This window comes from Lepisosteus oculatus, unplaced genomic scaffold (assembly GCF_040954835.1).
Source record: "Lepisosteus oculatus isolate fLepOcu1 unplaced genomic scaffold, fLepOcu1.hap2 HAP2_SCAFFOLD_60, whole genome shotgun sequence".
Taxonomy (NCBI): Eukaryota; Metazoa; Chordata; class Actinopteri; order Semionotiformes; family Lepisosteidae; genus Lepisosteus; species Lepisosteus oculatus.
Genome location: NW_027168149.1, coordinates 960,649 through 982,465, shown reverse-complemented (window position 1 = coordinate 982,465; position 21,817 = coordinate 960,649). Strand labels below are relative to the sequence as shown.

At 43.6% G+C, this 21,817-nt stretch overlaps 4 non-coding genes across 4 annotated transcripts; all 4 read right to left on the bottom strand.

Annotated features, from left to right (window-relative positions):
* Nucleotides 1–1,234: 1,234 nt before the first annotated feature.
* On the bottom strand, nucleotides 1,235–1,308 carry trnai-aau (transfer RNA isoleucine (anticodon AAU)). Its single transcript has one exon. It is a non-coding gene; the product is annotated as a tRNA-Ile (tRNA).
* A 3,112-nt stretch (nucleotides 1,309–4,420) lies between these two features.
* On the bottom strand, nucleotides 4,421–4,502 carry trnas-aga (transfer RNA serine (anticodon AGA)). Its single transcript has one exon. It is a non-coding gene; the product is annotated as a tRNA-Ser (tRNA).
* Nucleotides 4,503–5,772: 1,270 nt separating this feature from the next.
* Nucleotides 5,773–5,846, bottom strand: trnai-aau (transfer RNA isoleucine (anticodon AAU)). The gene has a single exon. It is a non-coding gene; the product is annotated as a tRNA-Ile (tRNA).
* Nucleotides 5,847–6,405: 559 nt separating this feature from the next.
* Nucleotides 6,406–6,476, bottom strand: trnag-gcc (transfer RNA glycine (anticodon GCC)). The gene has a single exon. It is a non-coding gene; the product is annotated as a tRNA-Gly (tRNA).
* Nucleotides 6,477–21,817: the final 15,341 nt, after the last annotated feature.

The following is a 21,817-nucleotide window of genomic DNA, read 5'->3' as shown; positions in this document are numbered from 1 at the left end:
AGACCGTGGAAAAGCCCCCGAGTCGGAAGCCTATTTCAAAGTCGTTCTCCGTTTCAAAAAAACATTTCCAAAATACAAGCCTTGCAGACAGACACGCCTCAGAGGACTTAAGGGTGGCTTCATGTCGGAATGATAAAGTCTCCCCGTCCGGACATGAAAATGCCACTTTGTTACACACAAAAAAAGAATCAACAACAGAGAAATGCCCACAAGCATTTGAAAAGCCGCACCACGTCGCACTTGAAATAGCTCTTACATTAGTGGTAGACGCAGGAATCGCCTTTTTATTTACGCTCTTACCAACGCGATGGAAAGCAAAACAAAGCAAAGCAGAGCAAAACAAAACGAACAAACGAAAACCTTGCGTATAACGCCGTTACGTGCCCAAGCGGTATTGTACATCATCTTAGCACTGCACCCCGGGGCGTACGGTATATGGGAACGAGCACACGCCACGAATCGTCTCGAATCACTCCCTACAGCTGTAAGGCGCCTTGAAGCGTGCACCCCCAACATTCTTCTTTGCGCATGTGTGAAAGGTAAACTGTTGAACAAACTCTGAACCAGCTCTAAGGAAACTAATCCGATTAGACGTTACTTTGACTCATCTTTTTACGCTCAGTGCTGGATTGCTCAAACTCCAGCTAGGGTTAGGGTTAGCATTCCCACGCTACTTAGACACTTTGTTTACGCTCAGTGCTGGATTTTGGGAACTTCAGGATGAGTGGGAATTTTCTCCTATCTGTCAATTCTGTTTTGTTTTGGAGACTCTTGGCTGCCTATGTTGTACAGTGCAGCGTGAAGGAAACATTTTCCAAAACTGTGTCAGCTCAAAAGTTGTAAGAAAACCTCTCCAGCTGCTTTAACTCTCTTCATTTTTGTCATTTAATGTGACACTCGATGTATAACTGGAGCCTCACATATGCAAATGGTGAGGCTCCAGTTCGACACCCAGTTCGACACCACTTTACAGTATATGACAAAAGCATGGCAGACTGTGCCGGACCGGCAGATAACTTCCGCTTATTTTTACCATATTAAACATTGGAAATCCTCCCACTTGTATTTGTGACACTTGATTTTGGCTCCACCTAAGACACTCTTAAATCTTCAAACACTTTTCTCTTCTCCCGCAACACTCTTGTCTGTCGGCACTATGTGGCAGCGTTGCATGACAACCCCTCTCACCACGGAAAGGAACCTAACAGCTTTGGTAAGAGAGGAGAAAAGGACCTGGCCAGTACGGGGCTCGAACCCGTGACCTTGGCGTTATTAGCACCACGCTCTAACCAACTGAGCTAACCAGCCTCACAACAGTGCTCCTCTCTGTGCTGCAAAAAATCGAACTCAGGGAATTTCTTTTGTCCTCCTTTGAATAGAAAGCCGTGTAATTCAGTGTACGGGCTTTCTCGTGCAGTTTCATGGTTCTTGTAACCCAAATCCTACACTGGCCTGAAGTGCCCCCCCATTTCACAGCATTTTTCAGCTGATTTAAAATGTACCTAAAGGAGAAGCATTATTGAAGACCATCAATTACCAAGAGCTTTTGTCAAAGGTTTTGGTGGTCATTTTGAATGACCACAGAGCGCTGTGACCTCGGTTTTACGTCTCATCCAAAAGACAGCGCCCTTTTACAACACAGCATCTCCGTCACTATACTGGGGCATTGGGACCCGCACAGACCTCAGGGTGAGCGCCCCACCGCTGGCACCATTAACACCGCTTCCAGCTGGAAGCTTTGTTTTCCCCTGTAGCTCACCCTTATCCGGGTACTGACCTGGCTCACACCTGCTTAGCTTCAGTGGGTTTTTTGAGTTGCGAGTTGCAAGGGGATGCAAGTGATGGAGCCGCTCGCTGCAAAAGCCACTGCATTGGCCAGGAATCGAACCCGAGCCTCCGGCGTGGCAGGCGAGAATTCTACCACTGAACCACCAATGCTCAGTGCTTGGGCTTTCAAAAAAGACGCTTTTTTGGTGCTCTGTGCAAAACGCGTCGACATCTGCTTCCAGCTGCAAAATGCCATTCGCGGACGCTGAAGAACTTATTTCCAAGGCAGCGGGTACAAGCGATTGGGCGTTTTAAAACCACCAGGAACAGCAAAGAGGCACGCTTCTTTGCTTGCGCCGAAACACACCGACTGGAGGCGGATAACGCAGTCGGCAAGATTCGAACCTGCGCGGGGAGACCCCAATGGATTTCTAGTCCATCGCCTTAACCACTCGGCCACGACTTCAGCAAGCCCCACTGCCGCTGCGTTCTTGCTACAATCTTACCTGGATCGCGAGGCGCCGGCGGAAGCCTATTTCAAAGTCGTTCTCCGTTTCAAAAAAACATTTCCAAAATATAAGCCTTGCAGACAGACACGCCTCAGAGGACTTAAGGGTGGCTTCATGTCGGAATGATAAAGTCTCCCCGTCCGGACATGAAAATGCCACTTTGTTACACACAAAAAAAGAATCAACAACAGAGAAATGCCCACAAGCATTTGAAAAGCCGCACCACGTCGCACTTGAAATAGCTCTTACATTAGTGGTAGACGCAGGAATCGCCTTTTTATTTACGCTCTTACCAACGCGATGGAAAGCAAAACAAAGCAAAGCAGAGCAAAACAAAACGAACAAACGAAAACCTTGCGTATAACGCCGTTACGTGCCCAAGCGGTATTGTACATCATCCTAGCACTGCACCCCGGGGCGTACGGTATATGGGAACGAGCACACGCCACGAATCGTCTCGAATCACTCCCTACAGCTGTAAGGCGCCTTGAAGCGTGCACCCCCAACATTCTTCTTTGCGCATGTGTGAAAGGTAAACTCTTGAGCAGACTCTGAACCAGCTCTAAGGAAACTAATCCGATTAGACGTTACTTTGACTCATCTTTTTACGCTCAGTGCTGGATTGCTCAAACTCCAGCTAGGGTAAGGGTTAGCATTCCCACGCTACTTAGACACTTTGTTTACGCTCAGTGCTGGATTTTGGGAACTTCAGGACGAGTGGGAATTTTCTCCTATCTGTCAATTCTGTTTTGTTTTGGAGACTCTTGGCTGCCTATGTTGTACAGTGCAGCGTGAAGGAAACATTTTCCAAAACTGTGTCAGCTCAAAAGTTGTAAGAAAACCTCTCCAGCTGCTTTAACTCTCTTCATTTTTGTCATTTAATGTGACACTCGACGTATAACTGGAGCCTCACATATGCAAATGGTGAGGCTCCAGTTCGACACCCAGTTCGACACCACTTTACAGTATATGACAAAAGCATGGCAGACTGTGCCGGACCGGCAGATAACTTCCGCTTATTTTTACCATATTAAACATTGGAAATCCTCCCACTTGTATTTGTGACACTTGATTTTGGCTCCACCTAAGACACTCTTAAATCTTCAAACACTTTTCTCTTCTCCCGCAACACTCTTGTCTGTCGGCACTATGTGGCAGCGTTGCATGACAACCCCTCTCACCACGGAAAGGAACCTAACAGCTTTGGTAAGAGAGGAGAAAAGGACCTGGCCAGTACGGGGCTCGAACCCGTGACCTTGGCGTTATTAGTACCACGCTCGAACCAACTGAGCTAACCGGCCTCACAACAGCGCTCCTCTCTGTGCTGCAAAAAATCGAACTCAGGGAATTTCTTTTGTCCTCCTTTGAATAGAAAGCCGTGTAATTCAGTGTACGGGCTTTCTCGTGCAGTTTCATGGTTCTTGTAACCCAAATCCTACACTGGCCTGAAGTGCCCCCCCATTTCACAGCATTTTTCAGCTGATTTCAAATGTACCTAAAGGAGAAGCATTATTGAAGACCATCAATTACCAAGAGCTTTTGTCAAAGGTTTTGGTGGTCATTTTGAATGACCACAGAGCGCTGTGACCTCGGTTTTACATCTCATCCAAAAGACAGCGCCCTTTTACAACACAGCATCTCCGTCACTATACTGGGGCATTGGGACCCACACAGACCTCAGGGTGAGCGCCCCACCGCCGGCACCATTAACACCGCTTCCACCTGGAAGCTTTGTTTTTCCCTGTAGCTCACCCTCATCCGGGTACTGACCTGGCTCACACCTGCTTAGCTTCAGTGGGTTTTTTGAGTTGCGAGTTGCAAGGGGATGCAAGTGATGGAGCCGCTCGCAGCAAAAGCCACTGCATTGGCCAGGAATCGAACCCGAGCCTCCCACGTGGCAGGCGAGAATTCTACCACTGAACCACCAATGCTCGGTGCCTGGGCCTTCAAAAAAGACGCTTTTTTGGTGCTCTGTGCAAAACGCGTCGACATCTGCTTCCAGCTGCAAAATGCCATTCGCGGACGCTGAAGAACTTATTTCCAAGGCAGCGGGTACAAGCGATTGGGCGTTTTAAAACCACCAGGAACAGCAAAGAGGCGCGCTTCTTTGCTTGCGCCGAAACACACCGACTGGAGGCGGATAACGTAGTCGGCAGGATTCGAACCTGCGCGGGGAGACCCCAATGGATTTCTAGTCCATCGCCTTAACCACTCGGCCACGACTACAGCAAGCCCCACTGCCGCTGCGTTCTTGCTACAATCTTACCTGGATCGCGAGGCGCCGGCGGAAGCCTATTTCAAAGTCGTTCTCCGTTTCAAACAAACATTTCCAAAATACAAGCCTTGCAGACAGACACGCCTCAGAGGACTTAAGGGTGGCTTCATGTCGGAATGATAAAGTCTCCCCGTCCGGACATGAAAATGCCACTTTGTTACACACAAAAAAAGAATCAACAACAGAGAAATGCCCACAAGCATTTGAAAAGCCGCACCACGTCGCACTTGAAATAGCTCTTACATTAGTGGTAGACGCAGGAATCGCCTTTTTATTTACGCTCTTACCAACGCGATGGAAAGCAAAACAAAGCAAAGCAGAGCAAAACAAAACGAACAAACGAAAACCTTGCGTATAACGCCGTTACGTGCCCAAGCGGTATTGTACATCATCCTAGCACTGCACCCCGGGGCGTACGGTATATGGGAACGAGCACACGCCACGAATCGTCTCGAATCACTCCCTACAGCTGTAAGGCGCCTTGAAGCGTGCACCCCCAACATTCTTCTTTGCGCATGTGTGAAAGGTAAACTCTTGAGCAGACTCTGAACCAGCTCTAAGGAAACTAATCCGATTAGACGTTACTTTGACTCATCTTTTTACGCTCAGTGCTGGATTGCTCAAACTCCAGCTAGGGTTAGGGTTAGCATTCCCACGCTACTTAGACACTTTGTTTACGCTCAGTGCTGGATTTTGGGAACTTCAGGATGAGTGGGAATTTTCTCCTATCTGTCAATTCTGTTTTGTTTTGGAGACTCTTGGCTGCCTATGTTGTACAGTGCAGCGTGAAGGAAACATTTTCCAAAACTGTGTCAGCTCAAAAGTTGTAAGAAAACCTCTCCAGCTGCTTTAACTCTCTTCATTTTTGTCATTTAATGTGACACTCGATGTATAACTGGAGCCTCACATATGCAAATGGTGAGGCTCCAGTTCGACACCCAGTTCGACACCACTTTACAGTATATGACAAAAGCATGGCAGACTGTGCCGGACCGGCAGATAACTTCCGCTTATTTTTACCATATTAAACATTGGAAATCCTCCCACTTGTATTTGTGACACTTGATTTTGGCTCCACCTAAGACACTCTTAAATCTTCAAACACTTTTCTCTTCTCCCTCAACACTCTTGTCTGTCGGCACTATGTGGCAGCGTTGCATGACAACCCCTCTCACCACGGAAAGGAACCTAACAGCTTTGGTAAGAGAGGAGAAAAGGACCTGGCCAGTACGGGGCTCAAACCCGTGACCTTGGCGTTATTAGCACCACGCTCGTACCAACTGAGCTAACCGGCCTCACGACAGTGCTCCTCTCTGTGCTGCAAAAAATCGAACTCAGGGAATTTCTTTTGTCCTCCTTTGAATAGAAAGCCGTGTAATTCAGTGTACGGGCTTTCTCGTGCAGTTTCATGGTTCTTGTAACCCAAATCCTACACTGGCCTGAAGTGCCCCCCCATTTCACAGCATTTTTCAGCTGATTTAAAATGTACCTAAAGGAGAAGCATTATTGAAGACCATCAATTACCAAGAGCTTTTGTCAAAGGTTTTGGTGGTCATTTTGAATGACCACAGAGCGCTGTGACCTCGGTTTTACATCTCATCCAAAAGACAGCGCCCTTTTACAACACAGCATCTCCGTCACTATACTGGGGCATTGGGACCCGCACAGACCTCAGGGTGAGCGCCCCACTGCCGGCACCATTAACACCGCTTCCAGCTGGAAGCTTTGTTTTTCCCTGTAGCTCACCCTCATCCAGGTACTGACCTGGCTCACACCTGCTTAGCTTCAGTGGGTTTTTTGAGATGCGAGTTGCAAGGGGATGCAAGTGATGGAGCCGCTCGCTGCAAAAGCCACTGCATTGGCCGGGAATCGAACCCGAGCCTCCCGCGTGGCAGACGAGAATTCTACCACTGAACCACCAATGCTCAGTGCCTGGGCCTTCAAAAAAGACGCTTTTTTGGTGCTCTGTGCAAAACGCGTCGACATCTGCTTCCAGCTGCAAAATGCCATTCGCGGACGCTGAAGAACTTATTTCCAAGGCAGCGGGTACAAGCGATTGGGCGTTTTAAAACCACCAGGAACAGCAAAGAGGCGCGCTTCTTTGCTTGCGCCGAAACACACCGACTGGAGGCGGATAACGTAGTCGGCAGGATTCGAACCTGCGCGGGGAGACCCCAATGGTTTTCTAGTCCATCGCCTTAACCACTCGGCCACGACTACAGCAAGCCCCACTGCCGCTGCGTTCTTGCTACAATCTTACCTGGATCGCAAGGCGCCGGCGGAAGCCTATTTCAAAGTCGTTCTCCGTTTCAAAAAAACATTTCCAAAATACAAGCCTTGCAGACAGACACGCCTCAGAGGACTTAAGGGTGGCTTCATGTCGGAATGATAAAGTCTCCCCGTCCGGACATGAAAATGCCACTTTGTTACACACAAAAAAAGAATCAACAACAGAGAAATGCCCACAAGCATTTGAAAAGCCGCACCACGTCGCACTTGAAATAGCTCTTACATTAGTGGTAGACGCAGGAATCGCCTTTTTATTTACGCTCTTACCAACGCGATGGAAAGCAAAACAAAGCAAAGCAGAGCAAAACAAAACGAACAAACGAAAACCTTCACGTCCCGCACTTGCGTATAACGCCGTTACTTGCCCAAGCGGTATTATACGTCATCCTAGCACTGCACCCCGGGGTGTACGGTATATGGGAACGAGCACACGCCACGAATCGTCTCGAATCACTCCCTACAGCTGTAAGGCGCCTTGAAGCGTACACCGCCAACATTCTTTTTTGCGCATCTGTGAAAGGTAAACTCTTGAGCAAACTCTAAACCAGCTCTAAGGAAACTAATCCGATTAGACGTTACTTTGACTCATCCTTTAAGGGACCTTTGTTAATTGGAGAAATCAATGATTTCGAATGAATTCTGTATGCGTTAAAAGACAGCTATACACAGAAAACATGCAGGACACTGCTCATGATGTTTCCCGAGCCGAAACACAGTGCGTTTTTCCAAGCCATCTGACAAAGCCCGCCCACTGAAAACTGCAGCAGATCGTGTAAAGACGTTCAACTTTGTAACTACTGCACGCACAGGAAGCAGAATAAATTCCTCTTTTCAAACTGTCAAAGGTTTGCTTTGCGAACGCTGCAGGACATCGCACAATCTCTTTTGAACGGGGACAAACGATTTCTTATGAGGCGCACTAAGTACAGACGTTTAAAAAGCTCCACTCATGCCGACCATGCAGCATGAAGAAGCGCAACCTAACGTTTGCATTCCTAGCACTGTTGCAACCTAGCACTGTTGCATTCCGCGCATCAGTAGCTAAAAGAATATCATTTAAGGCTCTTGTTAATGCTGTTTCAGAAACCAGACTGAAATTTTTCAAGTATATTATTTGAATCCAGATACGATTGACGTTGGGCAACAACTATTCTCTCAAAACTTTTAGATTGAAATGGGACCTTTGAGACAGGCCTGTAGTTGTTAAGAACTTGTGGATCCAAATTTGACTTCTTAAGGAGCGGTCTAACAACCGCTACCTTAAATTGATCAGGTACAACGCCTGACGCAAGCGATGCATTCATCATACTAATTATAGGTCCTGCCAGTCCTTCGAGGGAATCTTTGACTAGCTGAGTGGGTATGGGATCTAGCGAACAGGTGGTTGACTTTGTCTTACGTCTGTGTCCATGAGTCCACCATAAGAAGAAATCTGAACAGAAATCTGAGTGGTGATCATGCGAGGTCACCACGGAGGAAACCACTGCTCTCCCCCCCAAAAAAACCACCACTGCCCCTCTCAAGTTTGCTAAAGACCACATGGATGTTCCACAGCAACTCCTGGAACAATGTTCTGTGGACAGACGTGACAAAAGTTGAACTTGTTGGTAAATGTGCACAGCGTTATGTTTGGAGATAACAAAACACTGCATACCAACTCCAAAACCTCATCCCACCTGGGAAGCATGGCGGAGGCTGTACGGCTTGCAATCATCGAGGGACCGATGAATTCCAAGATGTATCAGGAAATTCTACAGCAGAATGTCAGGGTGTCTGCCTGTGATCTAAAACTCGAAAGACGCTGGGTCATGCAGCATGACAAAAACAAAGGAGTACATCAACAACAGAGTGGCTGAAACAGAAGAAATTCCATATTTTGGGATGGCCAAGTAAGAGTCCTGACCCCAATCCCATTGAAGTGCTGTGGCGTGATCTGAAGCAGGCCGTTCAGCGCAAGACATCCCAAAAATATACATGAACTGAAACAGTTTTGCATAGAGGAATAGGCCAAAATACTTCCTAACCGCTGCTCAGGTCTGACCAGCCGCTACAGAAAGTGGGGATTGAGGTTTTTGTCATAAAGGAGGTTCCACTAGCTCCTTAATATAAGGGTTCACATACTTTTTCCATCAATGACCTTGATTGTTTAAACCATTTGGTCAATAAAGAAACAGCAATGTCAAATGTTGGGCGTGTGTTGTTTGTGAAATCAGACTCTCTTTATTAATTATTATGACTTAGATAAAGATAAGATCACATGTTAGGAGCCATTCATGCAGAAATCCACATCATTCCAAAGGGCTGTTTACAAAAGTTTTTCTCCCAACTGTATGTGAGAGAAAAGCAGAGACGCTCACTGAGTAAGGTGGGGTTGTAGCTTTGCAAATCACAAGGACATTTGTACGCTCAAAATGGGACAGGAGCACCCCAGATGGGACTCAAACCCACAATCGCTGTTTTAGGAGGCCAGTGTCTTAGCCATTAGGCCACTGGGGCACACTGGGGAGGGTCAATCACGCTGATGAGAGCCAGTTTTTTTTTCCTTTGCTTTTTCAAAGGGATCCCCAAAATTAGGGAAGTTAGGCAGCAGAAGGTTTACTGTGACCTGAGAAGGACCGGCATCCAATCACGGTGGTACACACACACACGCTCTCACTCATCTGAGCTACACGGCTACCAAGATGATCTCAGGTGCGCCGAGCTGGTACGGAACATATTGAACTGATCGACGACGAATTGTCTCTCAGACAGGCTTTTCACCTCTGAGCTCCCTGACTGACAGTGATCAGCTAGGTAGTGAAACAGTCAGCTGCTTCTAAGCCTTAAACAGCTGCATCTCGGCGCTTCCACGGAGAGATGATTTGAAAGCCGAACATCGCCTATTGGGAACACCTTTCTATCACTAGTTTAAGAGACTCTTAAGGTCTTGCAGAGGTGCCTGTCTAATAGCATGTGCTTTGCAAGCTATAGGTGTTTAGGCTGAGGCAGAATGCCTGTTAACAAAATGTTTTTCTAAAGGGGCCTCGCACTCTTTTCCAAGCAATGGTCACCATCCCCACCGAGTGTCACAATGTAGTCATGTCCTAGGACATCACCTGTTAGTCTCCATTTGTCTGCCACCAACACTTTAGGTTACAGAGTCACAACCGCACCCCGGAGACCAGAGGAGCCATTGGCGTTCTGGCGGCGCAGATTGGGCTGAAGGTGGGACGCTTGAATCTCGCTGTTGGAGGCCGTCTGAAACTGACCCAAGCCTTTCCCTTGAATTAAATGTAAATAAGAAATGAACCCCAGATGCACATGGAATCAATCACGTGTTTCCTTTGAGCCGTTTCAGAGACTGCTCCAGAGTTTACCTTGCACAGATGCGCAAAGATTAATGATGGGGGTGCACGCTTCCAGGCGTCTTACAACTGTAGGGACTGATTAGAGACAATTCGTAGATTGTTCTCATTTCCCTCTATTCCCCGTGTTGCAGTGGTAGGATGACGTAAATTCCTGCTTCGACACGTAACGGCATTATAATCAAGTGCAGGAGCTGAGGGCTTTAGTTTTGTTTCGTTTTCCATGGCGTTCGTAAGCACGCAAATCAAAGGCAATTCCTGCGTCTAACACGAATGTAAATGCTTTGGAAAGTGCAGTGTGGTGCAGCTTGTAAAATCCTTTTCCACATTTGTGGTTTGTTGATGTTTTTTCTGTCTGCCAAAGTTGCATTTTGACATCCGGACTGGGGGACTTCATCATTTGAACGTGAAGCCAGCCTTAAACCCTCTGAGGCATGTCTGTCTGCCGGCACGAATCTTGTGAAAGGTATTTTTTTTTTAACGGAGAGCGACTTTAAAAAGGTTTCCGCAGCGACTTCGCACTCCGTGTTAGATTATAGGAGGAATGCGGCGGCAGCGAGCTCGCTTTTGTCATGGCCGAGTGGTTAAGGCGATGGACTCGAAATGCGTTGGGGCTTCCCCGCGCAGGTTCGGAACTTGCCGACTCCGGCGTCTGCCGCACGTCGCCTTGTGCCTGCGCGGCAAAGGCAACGTGCCGCTTCTCCTTTCCCGGTGCTATGAAAATGCTAAATCGCTTGGACCCGCTGCCATGGAAAGCAGTTCTTCAGATTACCACACATTCTGCGTTCGCACCTCTGGTGCTCTACTTATGCCTTTGAAAACCTAATGAATAAAGCTGAAAGAACCGACACGATATGTAGGTGCTCGTAAAGCACGCATTAAAGAACTGTTAACAGCAAGGGTTTCAGTGGGTTAACTGAGGAGAAGGCGTGATCGCTAATTGTTGACTTTTTATTTGGTGTTAGAAACACTCTTACTGTGCATGATGTGCAACAAATGTAGCCACAGAAATTGCATCACGCTTTCATGTATGCTATTGCAGACACCAACGTTGCCTAGATAGAAAACCGAAATAGCCGTGGGTTTGCTTGTTGGTCTGAAGGATCTCTCTTCGAATCTCTATCATTTGTCAATGGAAGTAAAAGGCGCTGCAATCTCATACGTTCAGAATCAAACCCGCAGCTGTTGTTCGACTTTATTTCTTGACTAATTACAACTGAGTGTCGCATGAGCAGTTACGTAAACTTGTCTGGTATATTTGAACACAAATGCCGTTCTTCAATTAAAACTAACAGTACATTGTCAGGGACATTCAGTTCTATACAAACAAGAGACAGACAAGAGAATATTTCTACCTTTCATGTGGACTACGTGTTGACTTACTGATCGGAATAATTGAAAAGTTCGGGTTCATAGCCGATGCAGTGCGTGCTAATTAGAACAACAGCAACGCTGAGCTCTCAGCACCGTACTGAGCCCAGGTGTTTTTCTAAAGCTGTCAGGTGCAGTTCATTTACATGAAGGAAATCTCTTACTGGGTACGATTACAATACAGTAAGTAGCACAGGCTACTTAGGGAGTAGCCTGATGCGTTTAAAAACGACCCGAGCCAGGCAGAAGTCGAATCTACAATCTCCTGATCCGTAGTCAGACGTGTTATCCATTGCACCACTGACCCTGGTGCAACACTGCAGGACTGCAACCCGGTGAGCTCAGCACTGCAACTAGTAAAATACCCCCGGTCCATTCTTTTCCAAAAGTGAGAAACACCTGTTTTCTACATTTTGTCTGTTTTAAAACCATATCTCTTTAAACCAAACCAAGAGTTTGTCTTTTGCTCTGATATTCTGATTCATTTCGATTTCAAAGAAAAAAAAAACTACCTTCCAAAGCATCATAAAATTGTCCCTTCTTCCAGACTCTACTTCTCTCTTGTAGTAGTACAGCAGACCTTTCCAGGTGAGCAGATCACAGAGTCCGAAATGAGCTTCCTCCATCAAGCAAAGTACCTGAACATGACTCTGTCATCATAAAAGCGCCCCTGTAATAAAGAAATTCAATCTGAAATCAAGAGGGCAGTTGCCTACTGAAATACAAGAAGTCATCAATTTTAACCTAGCAACACATTAAAGGCTGCATCTATACAAGTACGATTCTAGAAATGCTCACCAGATTACGTTTTAAGAAGGAACTGCGCTTCAGGTTCTGCCGAGATCTTAACTCGGATGGCAGGATTCAGAGTCCGGAGTGCGGACTGATTGCGCACGGAGGGTCCATATACTGTGGATCCCTCAGTGATCTTCCGCGTGTTTAAACCGCCAGCGTGTGACTCCCCTGTCCCCGTGACCTCATTGCTCTGCTCTGTCCTCTGTGCAGCCGAGCCCGATTCACGGTAAAGTGAAAAAAAAATATGCCCTCAACGTGAGATTTACTCTGGAGCGAGGATAGATGTTACCTTTTTATCATTGAACAGGATGTATGTGATGTGGCGACTAGATTCAATTTTGTATCCTCTTTAAAAGATTAAGGACTGGGGTGAGCGTGATTTACCACCCTTTCAGCTAAGAACCCGACGTGCGCACCGTTTAAGCTGCATAGACTCGGTCGTTTAACTCTTCTCCATTAGCAGGGTTAAGGTTAAAGAAAAAAAACATTGCTGACTTCTTTTTTTTTTGCCAGCTGCTAGCAAGGTTTGTATTTCATGTTTTGCAAGTTGCATCCATTTTAAGAAAAACAAGTCGTGTTAAAGACAGGAAATGAATACTTGCATTTAATTAAGTCTAGCCATAGGCGGTTATCCACTGGGATTCAGACCCAGGGTCTCCTGTTTACTAGGCAGGCGCTTTAACCAACTAAGCCACAGCGCCCCGGGAGTGCTGTCCTTTTGCAGCCACTTGGACACACCACTCAGACACATCTGCATTCGGTGTGTGCTCCGCCTGCTCGCTGAGCAAGTTGCCACCTTTACATACAATAGCAACATCGACACCAAGAGAAAGGATGACAAATGGCTTTTATCTGGAACTTTTCATGTCCAAGGAGCTCAATGTGCTTTCTGTGTACAACAGGGCCACTGAACTCCACGCTGGCCACTGAACCACAGCAGTGGCTTGCTGGCTTGACATCTCCCAAGGAAAATGTTGAAATCGCATGTGGAACAGGAAAATGACCCTCGAGTACGAGGGAAAAAAAAGAAAAAGATCATCTGGAGCGCGCCAACCCAGTTGGGACAGCCCAGTTTTGTTGACGAGGTGGCCGAGTGGTTAAGGCGATGGATTGCTAGTCCATTGTGCTTTGCACGCATGGGTTCAAATCCCATCCTTGTTGGTTTCCATGTCTGTTTCCATTCTGTTTTTGATCCCTATTGCTCAATGCACAGTGAAAGCATTGCATACATGTGTCTGACAATGAGAAATGGGCCCCTGAGACAGTCATTTGCCTGTTTCACAAATGATCGTATTTTACTAGAGATTCTGTTTGGGATTCAGATGTGCATTCGGACAGCAATCCCTTTCAAGAAATGATACGTTCTGGATGAGGTCAAAGGTGCATCATTTGGACACTTTGTGGGCTTGAAATACAAAGAAAATCATGTTCTATGGTACAAGATAAATACAAAACTTAAGCTTTTATTATAATTAGATTTGTTTATAAAGCATAAGCAATCATTTATTACATTAATATATGTAAAAATAACATTTTAGCATCATACGTTTAGTATATTTAGTCCCTAATGCTGAAAGAAATGATCATAGAACATGACTTCTAACCTTACCTGCTGTGTTTTTGATCCCTATTGCTCAATGCACAGTGAAAGCATTGCATACATGTGTCTGACAATGAGAAATGGGCCCCTGAGACAGTCATTTGCCTGTTTCACAAATGATCGTATTTTACTAGAGATTCTGTTTGGGATTCAGATGTGCATTCGGACAGCAATCCCTTTCAAGAAATGATACGTTCTGGATGAGGTCAAAGGTGCTGGAACACTGTATTTAGGATGTGTTTGCAGTTATTCTGTGTTTCTAGCTTCAACCCAGTGATATATATATATATGCTCACTGATTTTTTGGTACATGCCCAGGGCAATAATCATTATGAGGATTTATTTCCATATGTGCTAGAGGTAGTGTTGTGAAATTCTTCAACACACTGGATCGCAGGTTTAAACCTGCACTCTTACTCCTTAAATACCAACAAATGCAGATATGTAGCAATCATATTGTAGCGGACACTCATTTGCCTGTTTCACAAATGATCATATTTTACTAGAGATTCTGTTTGGGATACGGATGTGCATTCTGACAACAATCTCTTTCAAAAAATGATTTTACCTTATCGCAGCTTTGCCCCTCTTGCCTCTTTGGAAAATATCTCCATCTTGTGGTCGTTGTTGGTAATGTTTAGACAATATCTCCATCTTGTGGTCGTTGTTGGTAATGTCTAGACAATATCTCCATCATGTGGTCGTTGTTGGTAATGTCTTCTTATGCCCTTTTTTATTTCAATTCTTTATTAGTTGATTCTAGAATCTCTACAATAGAGCTGAAAATATCAGTTTTGTAGCAGACAATATGACATTAGTTATAGTCCAATTAAGACTTTATTACCCTGTTTGTAACATAACAAATTAAAATTGATTAAAACTAAGTTTGGAACACCAGGGAACATAAAAAATGATTTTTAGGAAAACCATGAGGTTCTCTGTGTCCGATGCCTGCAAGGGGAGAAAGCTAGAATCCTTTGCTTTTTCAAAATTTGAAAATAAACATCATATAACAACAGCTTTCATTCCTAGGAGTGAAAAATAACCATTTTTGAAGACATATTAGTTTCTAAAACACTACAATAAAGTTAAAAACATCCGTTTTATATTACTTTTAGTATTTTTAGTGAAATTAGTCATTTATTGCACTATTTTTAATATAATCTCTAATTAAAAGTGAATAGAATTAAGTTTGGAGCAACAAGGAACACAAAAAAAAAAAGATTTTAAGGAAAAAAATGATGTCTTCTGTGCCAGGTGCCTACAAGGGGAGAAAGCTAGAATCCTACCCAGGCTCCTGGAGTTCTGTCCTGGCTAAAGGAGGGTGAATCCATCCCCTTCAAAGCTCCATGAAAAAATGATCATTTAAAATTTGAAAAAAAAAACATCACATAACAACAGTTTTCATTCATAGGAGTGAAAAACAACCATTTTTGAAGACATATTAGTTTCTAAAACACTACAATAAAGTTGAAAACATCCGTTTTATATTACATTACTTTTTGTGAAATTAGTCATTGATTGCACTATTTTTAATAAAATCTCTAATTAAAAGTGATTAAAATTAAGTTTGGAACAACAAGGAACACACAAAAAAAAGATTTTAAGGAAAAAAAATATTGTCTTCTGTGCCAGGTGCCTGCAAGGGGAGAAAGCTAGAATCCTACCCAGGCTCCTGGAGCTCTGTCCTGGCTAAAGGAGGGTGAATCCATCCCATTCAAAGCTCCATGAAAAAATGATATTTTTAAATTTGAAAAAAAAAAACATTATAGAACAACATCTCTTGGTCCACAGAGTGCAAAAATCCAACTTTGAAGAAAATCCATTGACTGATCCCCGAATCCTGAAGTTTCTTCGCATGATATCGGGCTTGCAACCACTTTCTGGAAAATTTTCAGCTCCATTGTAGAGATACTAGAATCAACTAATAGAGAATTAAAATAAAAAAGGGCATAAGAAGACATTACCAACAACGACCACAAGATGGAGATGTTGTCTAGACATTACCAACAACGACCACAAGATGGAGATATTGTCTAGACATTACCAACAACGACCACAAGATGGAGATATTTTCCAAAGAGGCAAGAAGGGCAAAGCTGCGATAAGGTAAAATCATTTTTTGAAAGAGATTGTTGTCAGAATGCACATCCGTATCCCAAACAGAATCTCTAGTAAAATATGATCATTTGTGAAACAGGCAAATGAGTGTCCTCTACAATATGATTGCTACATATCTGCATTTGTTGGTATTTAAGGAGTAAGAGTGCAGGGGGTTTAAACCTGCGATCCAGTGTGTTGAAGAATTTCACAACACTACCTCTAGCACATATGGAAATAAATCCTCATAATGATTATTGCCCTGGGCATGTACCAAAAAATCAGTGAGCATATACATATATCGCTGTGTTGAAGCTAGAGACACAGAATAAGTGCAAACACATCCTAAATACAGTGTTCCTGCACCTTGACCTCATCCAGAATGTATCGTTTTTTGAAAGCGATTGCTGTCAGAATGCACAACTGAATCCCAAACAGAATCTCTAGTCAAATATGATCATTTGTGAAACAGGCAAATGAGTCTCTCAGGTGCCCATTGCTCATTTTCAGACAAATTTATGCAATACTTTCACCATGCGTTGAGCAATAGGGATTAAAGATACCAGAGGTAAGGTTTAAAAGTGATTCTGAGGTGCAACACATCAGCGATACAGCTAGGCATGTGAAATGCGGGGTTTGAGAGCCCTTCAGGGAACACCGTACCCTAAAGGTACCAGAAGTCCACTAGTATAAGCATTAAGTCACTGTCACCCCTGTTACAATGTGATTGCTACATATCTTCATTTCCTTGGTTTTTAAGGAGTAAGAGTGCAGGGGGTCTAAATCTGCGATCCAGTGTGTTGAAGTATTTCACAACACTACCTGTAGCCCGTCTGGAAATAAATCCTCATTCTGATTATTGACCTGGGCATGTACCAATAAATCACTGAGTATATATATATATCACTGTGTTGAAGCTAGAGACCTGTATGTAATAATATGATGCTAAAATGTTATTTTCACATGTAAGAAAACCGGCTCAGGGACGCCAAATATGTAATGTTGCCATAGCAAAATTAAATGTAGGGGGTCTCTGAAGGCACCAGTTCTGTAGGGTTTGGGCATTTACTGAGACAATTATTAATTGTAGCAGTAAATCACAAAGTTGATTCTTTTGATGGCTTTAGAATCCAACCATGTGACATAACTCAAACAACGCGCACACACAGGTACTAATACACGAGGATACATTTATTAATACATAAAATATGCATGTAAACCTAACAGATCTTATCAAGAGGGTTATCAGAATACAAAAGATATATATTCAGTCAGTTACGAAGTGTTACACATATCAAGAGGACATACGTTCAGTATATCATTCATTAAGACCGTTTCGTTAATGAACTTGGTTATAACTTCTACATTAGATACTCAAACAAGTACATAACTCTTAGGAATTAAATTGATATCAACTGGTTGGGATAACAATTGAATTCTCGAGCTGTAATGCATTGAAGTTGAATACTCATCCAATCTTTGGGGATTCAGATCTTCCTGCGGGCACAAAGAAACAGTTGCAGGCTGTTGCTGTCCAATCCGCGCTCTCTGGCTCCGTGCCAGGCTGTGCTGTGCGGCTTGCGACGCTGCACTGCTGATGCTCACTGTTGGCTTTAACTAGCAAAGTTTGTGCACAGGAGAAAAGATGACTGTGGGTCCCAGCAAGTCAGGAAGAGGACCGGTTCGTTTCTGATGAAGAGCTAGTTCTGAATAGTGATTCAGCTGTCCACAGTTCCGACCTGTTCACAAGGCCTGCTGCTGGTGCTAACCTCGGGTGGATCCTCTGGTTATTCTCTGGCAACCTCCGCTCTAGACTCTTAGAACAAAGGAAAGTTCTGGCACTCGGACACACTGGCCGTTCCGTGGTTGTCCGGGCTGAGTCTCAGGATGGTCAGGAGGCGCGCTGCGAGAATGTCCTGCCCTTGGGAGCCTTCTGCTCCTGGGCCGTCCTGCCCTGGAATTCTCCTTTGAATTCCCTTTAGAATTGTCCACAGAACCCTCTGAATCCTCCCTTCTGAATCTTACTGAATCTCACAGGCTCTCTGTGTTGCCTGTTTTTACCTGGAGGAACTTCAGCTCATTGATTGGCTGAAAGTTCCATGGGCATCAGAGTCCCACGTGGGTTACTCGGCCCTACAAGTCCCTGATTGATTGATCAAGGTGAGATATGAGTCACTTAGTCCTGACACTTAGTAATGCAGTCCAGATGTCCAACTGGCACTCCCTAGACAGATAGGCGCCAATGGATGACCATTGATCATGATAGAAAGGCTTAGCTAAGTGCATCCCCCTTTGGGAGCTGTCCTAGGACCTTAAATCACCCTGCATGAAAAGTCTCTCTGTGGCTGCACCACAGAGATGAACAGAGAAATGGGGCCTCATTTGGAAAGGCTCAGAACACTTAATTCTGCCTTATTAATAAGCCTCGCCGCTACACACATATATTAATGTAATAAATGATTGCTTATGCTTTATAAATAAATCTAATTAAAATAAAAGCTTAAGTTTTGTATTTATCTTGTACCATAGAACATGATTTTCTTTGTATTTCAAGCCCACAAAGTGTCCAAATGTTCTATGATCATTTCTTTCATCATTAGGGACTAAATATACCAAACGTATGATGCTAAAATCCTGAAAAAAGGATAGGCTCCATTTCGTCAGTAGATTGGAGTCCAAAACTGATTTGGGTCAATATACATTACCTTTGAAGATAAGGTACAGTCTACTGTAGGGAACCATCAACTTAGAAAGCATTGGCCTTCCCTGGGGGTCAGGTAGGTGCAAAAGATAAACCTTTATCCTATCTTTATCTTAAGATAAGTGTCCAAGCAGTATTTTTCCAAGTTTCACCAAGCTCATCATGTTGCCATAGTAGACAAAGTTCTATAAAATGTTAAATAACTTTAGAAAAAAGCATCTTGGTCTTTCAGTACTGTACAAGGTGAATTAAACTGTCCCTGGTAATAAAAAGTAATTAGAAGCATCCCAGAAACTTTATCTCTAGAAACATTAGCTGTTTTATATCATGTAATTTAGTGTGATGTTGTCAGAATTCAAGGACATTATCACACACAGAAATTGGTTCAGTTAAATCTAAAAAACACAGCTAAACATGGGTTTAAATGTAAAATAGAAGTCTTACCTCTTGTCAAAAGATTTAATTCAAGAAGCGATGTAATAAATGATTGCTTATGCTTTATAAACAAATCTAATTAAAATAAAAGCTTAAGTTTTGTATTTATCTTGTACCATATAACATGGTTTTCTTTGTATTTCAATCCCACAAAGTGTCCAAATGACGCACTACATGATATAAGGAAGATTATCACATGCATATCGGTATTATCTTTCTTACGAAAATGCATTCCTTTCATTACCTTTTACTTTTTAAAATGAACTCAAATTGTGTATAATGTAATAATTTAAGTAGAATAGATTCTAACAATATAATGATCCAGTGTGTTGCACTACTTCACTGCTTCACTGCTCTATGCCGTCTGGAAATAAATCCTCAGACTGCTCACTGCCCTGGGCTTGTACCAATAAATTACAGGAGCACGTCTATATATCACTGCGTTGAAGCAGAAGACACACAATCACTGCAAACACATCCTAAATACAGTGTTCCAACACCTTTGACCTCATCCAGAACGTATCATTTATTGAAAGGGATTGCTGTCAGAATGCACATCTGAATCCCAAACAGAATCTCTAGTAAAATACGATCATTTGTGAAACAGGCAAATGACTGTCTCAGGGGCCCATTCCTCATTGTCAGACATATGTATGCAATGCTTTCACCGTGCATTGAGCAATAGGGATTAAAAACACCGCAGGTAAGGTTAGATGTCATGTTCTATGATCATTTCTTTCAGCATTAGGAACTAAATATACTAAACGTATGATACTAAAATGTTATTTTCACATATATTAATGTAATAAATGATTGCTTATGCTTTATAAATAAATCTAATTAAAATAAAAGCTTAAGTTTTGTATTTATCTTGTACCATAGAACAAGATTTTCTTTGTATTTCAAGCCCACAAAGTGTCCTTTGATCTCTATTCTGTGGTAATCCACAATGACCCCGTTCTTCAGGTGATTCATCATGTCCTCCCTCGTCTGTTGAGAGGCCATCCCGATCTCTTCTGCCGTGGCATGCTTCATACACGCTCTCTTGAAGTGAGCAGGAAGCTGATCAAAAGTATTCAGGCACATCTTGCACACCAGGGGAATCCTCGCGGGTTTCCTTTGAAAATAAATAATACCATCTGTGTATAGAAACAAGCTAAGACTGATTTCTTAAATTATCCTTAAAATTCTCTCTCATAGTTTGAGCATAATGATTTTATTGCATTTATATAAGAATTGCTCATTGCTCCAAAATAAATAATGGTTTCATAAAAAAGTGAACACTTACTTGGTCTCAGTCACAGACTTTCCAATAGAAGCCATTGTGGAGTTCAGCAACTGCAGGTCCTAGAAGTGGGGAAGGAATTTTAAAAGAGAAATTGAATTACAATGCAGAAGGAATGGCTGAGGGTTCACTGAAATATATAAATATACAAATTCCAAAGACTGAGTCCATATAGAAACAACTACTTTTCATTTTCAGTATAAGAAAAAAAAACATTATCTTCCAAAGCATCATAAAATTGTCCCTTCTTCCAGACTCTACTTCTCTCTTGTAGTAGTACAGCAGACCTTTCCAGGTGAGCAGATCACAGAGTCCGAAATAAGCTTCCTCCATCAAACAAAGTACCTGAACATGACTCTGTCTTCATAAAAGCGCCCCTGTAATAAAGAGATTAAATCCAAAATCAAGAGGGCAGTTGCCTACTGAAATACAAGAAGTCATCAATTTTAACCTAGCAACACATTAAAGGCTGCATCTATACAAGTGCGATTCTAGAAATGCTCACCAGATTACGTTTTAAGAAGGAACTGCACCTCAGGTTCCGCTGAGATCTTAACTCGGATGGCAGGATTCAGAGTCCGGAGTGCGGACTGATGGCGAACGGAGGGTCCACATACTGTGGATCCCTCAGTGATCTTCCGCGTATTCAAACCGCCAGCGTGTGACTCCCCTGTCCCTGTGACCTCATTGGTCTGCTCTCTCCTCTGTGCAGCCGAGCCCGACTCACGGTAAAGTGAAAAAAAAGATGCCCTCAACGTGAGATTTACTCTGGAGCGAGGATAGATGTTACCTTTTTATCATTGAATAGGATGTATGTGATGTGGCGACTAGGTTCAATTTTGTATCCTCTTTAAAAGATTAAGGACTGGGGTGAGCGTGATTTACCACCCTTTCAGCTAAGAACCCGACTTGCGCACCGTTTAAGCTGCATAGACTCGGTCGTTTAACTCTTCTCCATTAGCAGGGTTAAGGTTAAAGAAAAAAAAAATTGCTGACTTCTTTTTTTTTGCCAGCTGCTAGCGCTGATTAGCAAGGTTTGTATTTCATGTTTTGCAAGTTGCATCCATTTTAAGAAAAACAAGTCGTGTTAAAGACAGGAAATGAATACTTGCATTTAATTAAGTCTAGCCGTAGGCGGTTGTCCATAATGACCAGTTCTGTTCGAGAAGACAGAACAAAAAAAGGCACTGCTGGGATTCAGACCCAGGGGCTCCTGTTTACTAGACAGCCGCTTTAACCAACTAAGCCACAGTGCCCCGGGAGTGCTGTCCTTTTGCAGCCACTTGGACACACCACTCAGACACATCTGCATTCGGTGTGTGCTCCGCCTGCTCGCTGAGCAAGTT